The following is a 13,782-nucleotide window of genomic DNA, read 5'->3' as shown; positions in this document are numbered from 1 at the left end:
GAAAGATTTTTCCTTTTATCAAAGTTGGCCTGGGTTTCAAGGAGATAAAGAACAGGTTTAACTCCCTTGGGGCTGGGTGGTGGTAGCTACTGAGGAGGAAGAACTGCTTGCTATGGGGTGGCTGGTCCTCTCCTAGGCACACCAGAGGCCTCTGTTTCCCAGGGGCCTGGAATTCTCCCAATGAGAACCGAGAAGGAAACATGGGAGACTACGGGGCTTCCGGGGCTCAATCAGCCAGTCACCCAGTGGTTAGAAGTCCCTGGGCCCTTCCAAATGTATGGAAGGTGGAGGCCTCCCTGACATGAGTCAGGAGCACTGGGAAATTGCACAAAGTTCCAAGGGAGAAAAGCGAGGGTGGGGTGACAGCCGCCACACCGGGAGATACTTAAACATGGTTGGATGCATTCATGCCCACTGGAGGAGTGGAATTCCTGCCAGGCAGCCGTTCTCCAGTCATTCAGAGGAGGGACGTGTACTGAGTGTCCACTGTCCATGACGTCCTGGGAATGTAGCAAAGGAGCAGACGGAGGTCCTGCTCCCATAGAGTCTTCAGTTTACTAGAGAAAACAGTTAAAAACGAGGTATAATGAAACGGGGTGAGTGTCACAATACCTGAAGGCTACTATTTACAATTCATTCGCTTGCCTCTGTGTGGTGCCACAGAACGAAGAGAGCGTTGGACAAGAGCATCAGTCCAAGCCTTGCTTGGTTAAGCCACACATAGACATTCTTCGGTTGTCTGTCCTTGAGTAAATCTCTTTACCCTTTCCATGTTTCTTTTTACTTTAAAATGATGTCAAGCTAGATGGTTCTGATTCTATTATTTATATTAAAAATAGAGGTGGGGGGGGGCACCTGCATGGCTCAATCATCCAACTCTGGTTAAACGTCCAACGTGGTTAAACGTCCAACTCTTCATTTCGGCTCAGGTCACGATCTCACAGTTCGTGGGTTTGAGCCCCACATCGGGCTCTGTGCTGACAGCTCGGAGCCTGCTTGGGATTCTGTGTCCCTCTCTCCCTGCCCCTCCCCTGCTTGCTCTATATCTCTCTCAAAATAAATACAAATAAAAACTTTAAAAATAGCAGTGGTAACTCTTAAGAATATCTCCCACCTGCTTGCGATTGCCCCATTTGGTCAAGTACCATTTCATTGTTTATCGGCGTGTCCTAAAGTTTGTTCCAAGGAATACATTATTTCCTGAGCGTTTCCTGTTTCTACATGGATCTAACTTGGGTTTCCTGGGCCTGCCTTCCTAGTACTGAAAGCCAGATCTGAGGTTGCTCAGCTCACTGCTGGCAATACCATCATTCTACAGCAAGGGCGGGTCTTTTGAACTGGTTCTTCTACGTAAGTATATTTTCAAAGCAGTATTAACTCAAAGTCTTAAGTTCCTTGGAGAACCAAGGATCAGCTTGTAGAAGTCCATAAATCTTTCAAAGGCATGTTAAAAATGGATACAAAAATCTGTGTGTGTGCGTGTGTGTGTGTGTGTGTGTTGGGGAAAAAGAGTTCAAGGGGTTCATCAGATCTTCAAAAGTGCCCATAATGCCCAAAGACTTAGGAACTTTAGGCTGGAGATTATGATATAATCTTGACATGGTCTCTCCATCTTCTGAATGTCTCTGTTTCTTACACCTTTTACCATTGTTACTATAGGGGTGTGTATCTTTCCTACCAGACTATTCCTTCCTTAGGAGTGGAGATTGTATCTTATTGAAACAAGTTACACACACACACACACACACACACACACACACACACACACACACAGATTTTGGAGTCAGACAGCAAAACCCACCGTAATACCCCTTTCCCAGCTATGGAGATGGACAGCAGAGGGGCACGTGACCCCCACTGGCCAATTGAGTTCCTTTCTAAGATTTTGCTAAGTGGCACTGGCTGGGCGGGCAGGGGGCCGTGGGATCCTTTCCTCTCTGGCTGCACATAGACCTAAGCTGTGCATAGGCCTGTGTCCTTTCTCGCAAGGACATCAGTCTGTAAAAGGAATGAACAGACCCGGCAAACAGACGGAAGCAGAGGTACGAGAAAGAGAACTTGCTGGTTTCAAGGCTCCAAGCTTCTCAGTGGCATGAAGCAAAAGACGCCCCTCTTCACCAAAGCAAATTTGCATTCAAATCTGTCCCATGCAACCAGAGTCTGGAGCTCATCCGTGAGTAGAGCTAATAACGTCTACACCTCAGGTGTGGTGAAATTAAAGTAGCACGTAGCGAAGAAACTGCCAGTGAGCTTTCACCCGGCTTGTGACTGTGCCATCTCAACAGGTACCTTTTATTTGTTCTTCAGTGTGTGCCAAGGGACTCTAATTACACAGGCTGTTACTAGGTTTTCTCTGAGTTGAAAAAAATGACTAAATAATTTGATAAAGGCTTGCTTAAACAAAACTCTTTCCCAAGGGACTTTCCAGAGTCTCCAGTCTTCTATGTTGCCTCTTGAATTCCCAGCTTGGGCAAAGTCACATGACCACAGGGCCCTACGTCAAGAAGCATCTGTGAACACGTTTTGGGAACCGCGGCCTCTGTGGCCAATTCAGGAGTTGTGCTGTCACAAACACTGCTTCGGGGACAACCTGACGGTCATCCAGTCCTTTTTCTACTGAAGCAGAAGTCCAGCAGCTTTTCATCCCCTGTTCTGATGATTACCAGCCATGAGCCTTGGAAAGTCACTTGCTTTCCCTGAGTCTCCGTTTCGGTCACCAGTAAGGTGATGATAATAGACTGCACGACATCCAAGAACCCATCCAATTACGCAGGCCTCTGCTCGTGGGATTATAAAAGGTTCTGAGAGGGGCGCCTGGGTGGCGCAGTCGGTTAAGCGTCCGACTTCAGCCAGGTCACGATCTCGCGGTCCGTGAGTTCGAGCCCCGCGTCAGGCTCTGGGCTGATGGATGGCTCAGAGCCTGGAGCCTGTTTCCGATTCTGTGTCTTCCTCTCTCTCTGCCCCTCCCCCGTTCATGCTCTGTCTCTCTCTGTCCCAAAAATAAATAAACGTTAAAAAAAAAAAAAAAAAGGTTCTGAGAGGATTGAATGCAGGGGGCAGTGGACACTCTGGGCCTAGGAAGGTCAAGAACGGCCCAGGCGGTTGAGTGGGGAGAAGTGAGCTGAAACAGGGAAATGCAATGAAGGCTCACAGCCGTCACCAGAACCAGCTCCATTTTGGGAGGGGGATCTTATGCCAACGTTCTAGCATAGCAATCTCTGGATTTTCTCACCCCTCTTAAACTGAAATTTCTAATAGTACTGGACTCTATGGGTTTGTATATTGTTTTATGGGGCCTCATAAAACAAAAGGCTAAAATGACACAATTTTCCCTCGTGGGTCCTCAAAGGCCAAGAAAACCCTTCAGCAAGAGGCAGAGAGCAAAGATCGTCACGATTCAGACTCCGGGTCCTGAAAAGCATTGGGTTCTTTCCGTTCTTATTCAGTTGAAATGTGATCAAGACAGGTGTGAACCAAACCCTCTTCTCTTCTGTGACCATCAACTAACCAACAGGAACCCGTAGTGTTCCTAGGGATGCTGGTAAGTGTCAATGAGATGCCAAAGAGAAAACCTTTCGAAAACTGCAAAGCACTCCACGAATATATTATTTTTATTGCTATTCCTAACGTTTAAAGTATTAATCCTGGCTTTCCCACAGACATGACTTCAGGCGAGTGATTCGTCAGCTCCACCCTTTATATAAAACAAACGCAGTGAGGGATGGGAGAGATTAACTCGAAAATGATGGGAGACGCCTTTGAAAATTGAGGGTCACTGCAATACTCACTAATTAATAGTAACCATGCAATTGTGAAGTTATAAATAGCTCCGCATCCTAGCAGAACCCAGAGTGCTCTGCTACTTTTTCACTTGTAGCCATTTTCATTCAGCCCATTAGCTCCACTGGCCTATAATTAGCACAACACCCTGGAAAATTAATCCAGCCTGGTGAGTCAACATTGGGGAAATGAAACAGACCTCTAAATCGTGTTGGAATCCAGCTGAAGTCTGAGAGCCGGGTCCTCCTGGTTTCAGAGGGAACTAAAAGCCTCAAATCTTGATTTTCTAGCTAAAGATAGAGGAGTCCTTCACTGTATTCTCGACAACTGAGTTTCAACGTTGCTATTAAGGTAAATATATCCCTTATTGCAATTTTCAGTCAGTCGGAGAATTGCAGCCTGTTACAATCTAGTCATACAATCTATGACATAAAATGCAACTTTGGAGAAATGAAACCTGCTGATACAATGAAGACAAAGTGTCCAAATCTCTACCTTCTGGCAGAGACCCTGAGGTCAGCCTGAGCAGGAGGGTTCTGAGGGCCAGACTAGCAGAGGAAATCTTTTCCTGGAAACTGAGATTGCTGAAATCCGAGCCCAGGGAAAGAGGTACCCAATAGGCAGGGAGGGAAGTCACATGTTACTGTAGACAGGAGGCAACAAGCAGATTAAAAGCAATATGGAAGGCTCGAATATGGTGCCGTGAAGGTCGTCAAGAAGACGTGACTGCCAGTTGACCCAAGCTGAACTTGGGCCATCAGAGGCCTCTCACCCACCTTCCCTGTCCTTAGAATGGGCATTTCATTTGCCTTCGCCATGCTAGAAGCTATCCCATCAGAGCCTTGAGATAACAATGTGGTACTGAGACCATCTGAACAGTGTACATTACTGAACCCTGTTAATGCCTCTACATAGACTTTTAAGATTTAGCAGGCAGGCGCAGAGATGCATTTGTCTTACGGCCACCCAAGACCAGCCTCATTTAAGTAAGTTTGCCTGCCTATTAAAACTGCCACCTACTAACATGGAGTGATGGAGTGGTCTGCCTCTTGCGTCGGTCTCTCCTGGCCCTCCGTGTACAGGGCTCAGTTTGTGAAACGAGATCCGGAACCAGCTACCCAGGAGCAAGGAGATGAAAATGGAGAGCAGTGGGTAAAGATGGGCGTGTGTGCTTCTCCTAAAATGCTTGTTGCTTTCTTCAGCGGGCACATAGTGCCATGTGTAGGTGAGTGTGTGGAGTTAAAGGCCAGGCACTAGGTCATCAGAGAAATAAACGGGTCCTTTCATCTTTCTCTTTTTGTAAAGTCGTGTCACTTTCCAGATTAAATATCCCCAGTATCCTTTCCTTGTAAATGTTTATCCGCTTAAACTGTTTTGTTTCCAATGTACACGCGTGATATGATTGGGGAAGTCTGCACGCAAACTTTCCTAGTGAAATGTCAGCTCATGTAAGGCCAAAGTCGTCGTCTTCCCTTTTGGTTCAAACTCTGACTTCAGATTACCTAGCCTTCAAGTCTAGACGTTTTTCCTTTTCCTGGATCGTCAAATCCAATCGCCAAGTCCTGAAGAATCTACTCTACTTCTGCATATGCTTCTTTTCATTCTCCCCCCCGCCCACCACACCTGCTTATTTAATCGCTTGTGTCCGACACATTAATACCATTTTAATCTCCAGAAAGCACATTCAACCACATCATTCCCTGACTCAAAACATTGAATGGCTGCCCACCGCCTAACAAATTAAAGAAAACTCCTCGGTTTGGCAGTCAACACCTTGGCCTTACCTCGCGTGCCTCCTCTCCACTTGACAATCTAATAGCATATATTTATGCTGTGGATGGTTGGATTTGTAACTCACCTGCTACAAGGGAAAGGCCTTCCAAAGTGGAAGGAAGGGAAGGAATCTGCACGCCCAGGGGATAGTTCTGCCCATTAGTCACAGGGCGCCAGGGAAAATTCACTCCGGCTGCTGGTAAAAAAAAAACAACAAAATCTAATGTTGGACTACCATCAGGCCTGTCACATCATCTTCCTAAGGGAAGGAAAATACCACATTAACTTTTAAATGACTCCCCATTTGGCAACATACAGTCTTTAGTAAAGGGTGGGAGGAACCTTGGACTTAAAAATTATGTTTTCCTCTTCCTTCTTCTAGCGTTCTCCATTTTTCATACTGATTTTTTTTTTTACATTAAATAATCAGAATCGCATCCCTCTAAAAGTAGTTGCTTTCCTTAATCCCCATCACCTATTTAACCCATCCCCTCCCCTAAGGAGTGTACTTGTCATGATGAACACCGCGCAATGTACGGAAGTGTTGAATCACCACATCGCACACCTGGAACTAATAGAACACTCTTTGTTAACTAATCGGGATTAAGATAAAAATTTAAAATAAAATAATAATAATAGTATCAAAAGGTTTGCGAGTCTTAGACTATATCTTGAGATAATTCTGGGGGGGGAAGCTATCTATGTGAGTTTTACATGAAGGCATTTGATTGCAAAAACAGTATTTCATCCTTTTTAAATCTGCTTTTATAAAATACAAAATTGGGTCTGCATTATTTTTGTATCATTTTAGTTAATAGGTCACTCTATTTTCATGGTTAAAAAAAATAAAAATAAAAGCAATCGCTCTCTTTCCCCCAGCAACATTTTTAAACAAAATACAGTATTAGCAGTATTAGCAGATTGAATCCAGTAACATATATGAAGTATTGTGCACCATGACCAAGTGGGATTTATCCCAGAATGCAAGATTGGTTTTACATATGAAAAATCAATGAATGCAATACACAATATCAGTAGAATAAAAAACATAAACCACATTGGTCATTCTTAATAGGAATAGGAGAAAACTATCTCAAAATAATAAAAGCCATATATGAAAACCCCAAAGCAAACGTCATTGTTAACGGAAGGATTAGATGCTTTCCTCCTAAGATCAGGAACGAAACAACCATGACTGCTATCTGCATCTCTGTTCAACACTGTACTGGAGGTCCTGGCCAGGGCAATTAGACAAGAAAATAAACAAAAGGCATCCAGATTGGAAAGAAAGAAGCAAAACTATCTTTATTCACAGATAACATGACCTAAGAAATCCACTAAAAAAAAACTATTAGAATTAATAAACAAGTTGGGCAAGGTTGTAGGTTAGAAGATTAATTTATAAAATGCAACTGTATTTCTATACATTTGCAATCAAACAATCCAAATTACGAAAACAACTCCATGTGCCGTAGCATCCGAAAGAGTAAAGTAGGAATAAATTGAGCAAAAGAAGTACAAGACGTACTCTGAAGAGCACAAAACACCTACTAAAAGAAATGAAAAAAGTAACATGTTCATGGGTTGGAGGACTTAATATTGCCAAGATGGTAACAGTCCCCAAATCTGCTTACCGACTCAGTGGAATCCCTATGAGAATCCCAGCTGACTTCCTTATAGAAGTTGGAAAACTGATTCTGAAATTCACATATAATTGCCAGGAACTCAGAATGGCCAAAATAATCATGAAAAAGAGCAAAGTTAGGGGCGCCTGGGTGGCTCAGTTGGTTGGACTCTTGAATTTGGCTCAGGTCAGGATCCCAGGGTCTGCCCCTCCCCTCTCCTCTAAAAAATAAAAACTAAAAAATTGACCACAAAGAAACTGTAATTAAGACAATGTGCTATAGGCATAAAGATTGACATATAGATCAATAGGATAGAATTGAGATTCCAGAAATAACCTATGTGTCCATGTTTAATTGATGTTTGACAAGTGTGCAAGACCATTCAATGGGGAAAGAATAATCTTTTCGATAAATAATATTGGGACAATTAGATAGCCAAATACAAATGAATAGAATTAGACCTTTACTTCACACCATATACGAAAATGAACTCAAAATGATCAAAGATCTACTATAAAACTCTCAGGAGAAAACACAGGCAAAAACATTTTATGATAGGAAATTTGGCAGCGATTTCGTGGATATGCCACCAAAAGTACAAGCAACAAAAGTACAAGCAATAAAGAAAATAAATAGATTGTACTTCATCAAATCTAAGAGCTTATGTGCTTCAAAGGACACTAGCAAAAAAGTGAAAAGATAAGCCACAGAATATTAGAAAATAGTTACAAATAATATACCTAGTAAAGAACTTGGATCTAGAATACAAAAGTCTTACAACATAATAATAAAAAGATGAATAACCCAATTCAACAAAAAGGCAGAGGACTTGAATAGAAGATATACAAATGACCAAGAAGCGGGATGCCTGGGTGGCTCAGTTGGTTGAGCATCTGACTTCAGCTCCGGTCATGATCTCGCAGTTCATGGGTTCAAGCACCATGTCAGGCTCTGTGCTGACAGTTCGGAGCCTGGAGCCTGCTTTGAATTCTGTGTCTCCCTCTTTCTCTCTGTTCCTCCCTGCTCGCACCCTGTCTCTCTCTCTCTCTCTCTCAAAAATAAAGATTAAAAAAATTAAAAAACAAAAACCACATGACCAAGAAGCAATGAAAACATGTCCACACAAGAACATTCATATAAACAGTGATAGCAGCAGCATTCATAATACCCAAATAGTAAAAACAACTCAAATGCCCATTATGAATGGATAAACAAAATATGATATATCTATAATGAAATATTACTCAGCCAGAATATGGAATGAAATACTGACACGTGCTATAGAACATGGATAAAGGTTGAAAACAGTGTACTAAGTAAAAGAAGCCAGACAAAAAAGATCACATGTTGTAAGATTCCATATACATGAAGTTTCTAGAACAGGCAAACCCATACAGACAGAAAGTAGATTAGTGGTTGCTTAGCACTGGGGGGAATGAGAATACAGAAGAGATATGACTAAAGGGTATGAGGTTTCCTTCTTAGGTAATGAAAACTGTTCTAAAATTGACGTGTACACTTTAAATGGGTGAACTGTATGGCATGTGAATTACCTCTCGAGAAAGCTGTTACATATTAAAAAAAGAAAGAAAAGAAAAAAGTCCATGCCCAAGTAGAGTATTCATGGTGTAGCCATTAATGCCAATTTTTCTGGTGGCTGTTTTCATTGGTTTTTAAACATATACAATGGGGATGAATTTGCTTCCATCAAAATGTGGGACATTAAATGTCATTTTAGGGGCACCTGGGTGGCTCAGTTGGTTAAGCATCTGACTTTGGCTCAGGTTATGGATCTCGCAGTCTGTGAGTTTGAGCCCTGCCTCAGGCTCTGTGCTGACAGCTCAGAGCTTGGAGCCTGCTTCGGATTCTGTGTGTCCCTCTTCTCTCTGTCCCTCCCTGCTCATGCTCTCTCTGTCTCTCTCTCTCTCTCTCTCTCTCTCTCTCTCTGTCAAAAATAAGTAAATATTAAAAAAAAAAATTGGGGCACCTGGGTGGCTCAGTCTGTTAAGCATCTGAATTTAGCTCAGGTCATGATCTCACAGTTCTTGGGTTCATGCCCTGTGTTGGGCTCTGCGCTGACAGCTCAGAGCCTGCTTCGGATTCTGTATCTCCCTCTCTTTCTCTGCCCCTCTCTCTCTCAAAATAAATATTTAAAAAAATTTTTAATGTCATTTTATTTTTTCAGAAACAAATTAAAGCTCACTCAATGCCCCCTTGCCAGTGTATTGAGACGTTGAATAATAGTCATAATTAGGGTTCCCTCTCCTACTGCAGGGGGGATTTATGCAAATTGTACAGGCTTGTGCATCTACAGCATCATCGGAAGGAGTCCTCTGGCCTATGGTCTATACTCATTAACATGGAAGGGATCACAATCTAAGCCTGCATAGGCTAAGGTCTTTTGAAAGAAGGTGATTCTGTTGATTCCCTGCCCTGCTAGAGACTGGGGGATTTTGTAGAGGCTGCAAATCTTGGACTCAGGCCGTCATTTCTCTTTGAGCTCTTTCTACTTCCTGGGGCACTGTAAGCTAGCAAGGCAAGGCTCTTCCTCCTCATCGAATATCCAAAATACTAACTTCCTCCTAGTCTTGGAAAATCTCCCTCTGTCAAGGTCATTTTCTCCATCTTCTTCTCTTCTATGGGATTTCTGCTTCCAGTTATGACAGATTTGCTTATTTAAGATCATCCCTCTTACTGACACCAACTAGACGAGCTGGGAAGAATAGAATATCTGCTTGAAGGCACGGAAAGCTTCCAAGGGAGAACTTGAAGGGCCAAATCGCAAAGAGACAGGAAGTACAGAGAGGTAAGCCCGTCATCTGGCACTGCTTTTCCCTTTAATGGGCTTGCCGATTAATCAGCAACCAAGTTAATCAATCAACTCAAGTCTCTACCTTTACCCTTTCTCCCTTTTAGATCATCCGTCACACAGCACTCTTCCTAAAATTTAAATAACAGCACCTCTCTCCTTCACATCAATATTTAAGTGGCTTCCCATTCCCTTAGAATGAAGTGCAAACTCCTTATCAAGTTTAAGTAGTCCTCTCAGATCTGGTGTTTGGCCACATTCCCAGATTCCCTTCCCACTATTACCTCTCTAGAACTCCAGCCATAGTCCGCTGGCTTTTAATTCTTCTCAGTTGCTTTCCCCTTGCTCACTCCAGGGCCTTTGCACATACTGTTGTAGTCTTTGGATCGCTCTCTTTTCATCTCATATTCATTTTCCTGGCTTTCCTACTTCCTGGCAGATTATAGTTTAAATACCCTCCGGAAAATTTTCCAGATTTCCTACGCTCGGTACTTTTACCCCCATAGATGGCAAGCAATTTGCCCCTTACATCTTGAAATTCCCTATCAAAGCACCTATCGCTCTTTATGATTACTCCTTTATTGTCTGTCTCCCTTTAAAGACAGCAAGTTCTAAAAGGGCAGGAACTGTGTCCTGTTCTCTAGTCTTTTTGTCTCTAGTCTTGCTCCCTAGACACCGAGAGTTGTCTCTCTAGGCCTCAGCCTGGTTCAAAATAAACCCTCACTAAATATTTTTTTTTTTATTTTATTTTATTTTATTTTTTTTTAAATTTTTTTTCAACTTTTATTTATTTTTGGGACAGAGAGAGACAGAGCATGAACGGGGGAGGGGCAGAGAGAGAGGGAGACACAGAATCGGAAACAGGCTCCAGGCTCTGAGCCATCAGCCCAGAGCCCGACGCCGGGCTCGAACCCACGGACCGCGAGATCGTGACCTGGCTGAAGTCGGACGCTTAACCGACTGCGCCACCCAGGCGCCCCCCTCACTAAATATTTTTAAAATTACCTGTTAATATCAGAAAGCCCTCATATTTTGTCTTCCACACAGTTCATCATACCTCTCTTCAAGACCTGGCTATTTTTTTTTCTTCTAGAAGATTCTAGAGAAGGATAAATGTGAACTGAATGTTATTTAAAATTTCTTAGTCCTTGTAACATTTTCAAGATTTTACTGCAATAAAAATTAAAATGTGAGTGAAAGCATGACTACTCACACCACGGGCCCCTCCCTTATTATCCCAATTCGATAGGGTTTAAGGCCTCACTTGCTTTCTTACATGCAAAAAAAGTGTGATTACAACTATTTGCATCCTCAAATGACATTCTGGCTTTTCAGCCACTCCAGGATCCGGTTCAAAAATGGCCTTCCTTGTTTTTTGTAGCCTTTTGTGGCTCCTTTCCAGTTTTTATCACAGACTTTGTTTTTCTCTGCTTCCTTCTCTGCTTCCTCTTCTCAGCTCGGCACAGCTCCCTCTGTCATGTTCTATAAACCTGCCACTGTTGATGAGTCTTTTTATGTGCCATCTGAATTGGCCGGCTCAGTCTCATTACCTCTTGGGTTCTGTCTCAAATCTCAGTGGCAAACAATTTTTCCCTTTACCTGTTACTTATTCCCCCCTCGTAATCCGTTTCTTAATTTGGTCACCGAATTAACTCGGCAGACCCCGGGCGAAAATGAATGCCATCACTTTTCCATCATCAAATTTTGTCAGCTTTGTTTAGCCCTGCATCACCAGTGCCAAGAACAGTACCTGGTGCCTGATAAATAGCACATATTTGTTGAATAAATAAAGTATCTTGGCATATGCTTCATGATCGGTTACTTGGTTTCGTTTACGTTACTTTTGGTCCTCATATACCACACATAAATATTTAAGCACCATTGAGGTACTTGAAAGTTAATGCCACTTAGTAAAATTTTATTTCAATATATACCCTGGAACCTGATTCAGTTCCAGGCATTCTTCCCTGGTAGGTTCTTTTGTTGTTGTTGTTGTTGTTGTTGTTGTTGTTGTTGTTACTGTTTAAGAAATGTAAGAAGAAGGATTTGTTTTATTTCCATTCACAAATTGACTTTACTTCCTTTGGGGATAAGGCCTAGCCTTTGTCCCATAATACAACCTTTAATCAGTACAACAAATGCAGTCAGTTCATTTAAATGTAAACAGCGATGAACTCACCCTGGAAATCAAATTGTTGGTGTTTAAAAACATAGGTAGCAAGTAATAGGCAAGAAGGTTTCTGTGGTCCAGGGGAAGAGGTGCTAACAGAGTGCAGAGAATTTTCTGGGTACCGACCCTAATTTAAGGTTTGGGACAGGTGGAGATTTCAGTAAGTGCTGGGTTGTCACAGGGAGGGGTTTGATGGGATGAGAAAGGTTAGTGGACTTCAGGGTTCTGGAAGAAACGAGGGTGAGGGCATTAGGAGATAAGCTGAGTTAACAAATACGTAGTGAGGTAAAGAAAAGACATCAGGATCTTGGGAGACGGCGGGGAAAGAACCTAGAAGCATGAATTAAAGGAAACTGAAGGGGGAAAGGAGCAAGGGCCAAGGCTTGGATAGTGGAATCAAGGAAACTAAAGACGCAGCCCCTGGGGGCTAATGTTAAAGGTGGAAAGAGAAAGCAAGGCAAATAGGCCTCAAAGGGAAGAGGAAAGAGTGCTTAAAGGGAGAAACGAACAGCTGTGGGGTCCTCCCGTAAAGGGCAGAAAAACAGAGGGCGCAGGGTTCTCCTTCAAAAGGCAGAAACAGAATCCTGAGCCAAGAGATACAGTAGTGTGAGTAGGTGGGTCAGCATCAGGAGGGGAGCACAGGTCCAAGGAGTTCGAATGAGTCTGTGGCTGGCCATGTGAGGCAGTCTGAGGTTTTCGGAGGTTTTCGTTAGCGCTGGGATTCTGAGTTCGTAAAAATACGTTTCAGACGCCCAGGGGATTTCAGTGTTAAGAGTTTGGTGGAATACGGTGGGGTTTGGTGAGGGGCAGGTGGCCAGTGACGATAGGAACCTTCAGCGAGGGCTGGGAATCCATTTCAGCAAGGTTGGGGTAGTTTCAGGGAGAGCCGGAGGGATCTGGGTCGGGTTGCGTGGGGGTGATTTTCGGCCCCGGTGGACCGATGTGCCCGGTGTGGGCATGAATTGAGGTGGGCGTTGGGGTGTATTTCAGGCAGCGCGACGGGCCAATTTCCGTGGTTCGGGGCGCATTTCTTTTGGGACTGCGGCGCGCGTTTCAGGCCGGGCTGGCGGCGAAGTGCAGCCGCGGCCGAATGAATCCCACCCGGGACGGGGTGCGTCTCGGGCGCGCGGGGGCGAGCGAGGCGGGGAGAGGAGTCCAGCGGGGGCTCTGAGCAGCTTCGGGGTGCGAGGGGACCGCCGTCGGGGCTGGGTCGCACGGACGGCTCGGGGGACTTCGGGGACGTTCCGCGCAGCGAAGGGCACCTCGCCTCCACCCGTCCCGCTCCCGCGGGAACCTGTTGCGGGAGAAATAGGCGGGCGGTGGCGACGGCCAAGGACCCTCCCTCGCCTGCGCCCGGGTGTCTGCGCGGCCCTTTCACCCCAGAGACGCTCCGCGGCGCGGCCCCTCCCTTTGCTGTCTAAATTAAAAAAAAAAAAAAAAACCCCCCCCCCCCGCCCCCCCACCCAACACCCGCGCCCGTCCTCGGCGAACCTGGGGCGGCCCGGGCCGCTTCCGGGAGCGGAGGCGCGGCCCCGCGGGCCGGAGGAGGCGGAGGCGGAGGCGCAGGCGGAGGAGGAGGCCAACATGGCGGCGCGCAGGGCTGGGCCGGGCCGCCGCCGCGCCTG

At 44.6% G+C, this 13,782-nt stretch overlaps 1 long non-coding RNA gene across 1 annotated transcript; it reads right to left on the bottom strand.

Annotated features, from left to right (window-relative positions):
* Nucleotides 1-13,776, bottom strand: LOC121027187 (uncharacterized). The gene is made up of 3 exons (XR_005788589.1): nt 13,649-13,776; nt 5,639-5,749; nt 1-557 (listed from the first exon to the last, which is right to left on the bottom strand). It is a non-coding gene; the product is annotated as an uncharacterized LOC121027187 (long non-coding RNA).
* Nucleotides 13,777-13,782: the final 6 nt, after the last annotated feature.

The sequence above is a fragment of the Herpailurus yagouaroundi genome, unplaced genomic scaffold (assembly GCF_014898765.1).
Source record: "Herpailurus yagouaroundi ecotype Mexico unplaced genomic scaffold, PumYag 77, whole genome shotgun sequence".
Classification (NCBI taxonomy): Eukaryota; Metazoa; Chordata; class Mammalia; order Carnivora; family Felidae; genus Herpailurus; species Herpailurus yagouaroundi.
This window is presented reverse-complemented; position numbering and strand designations above follow the sequence as displayed.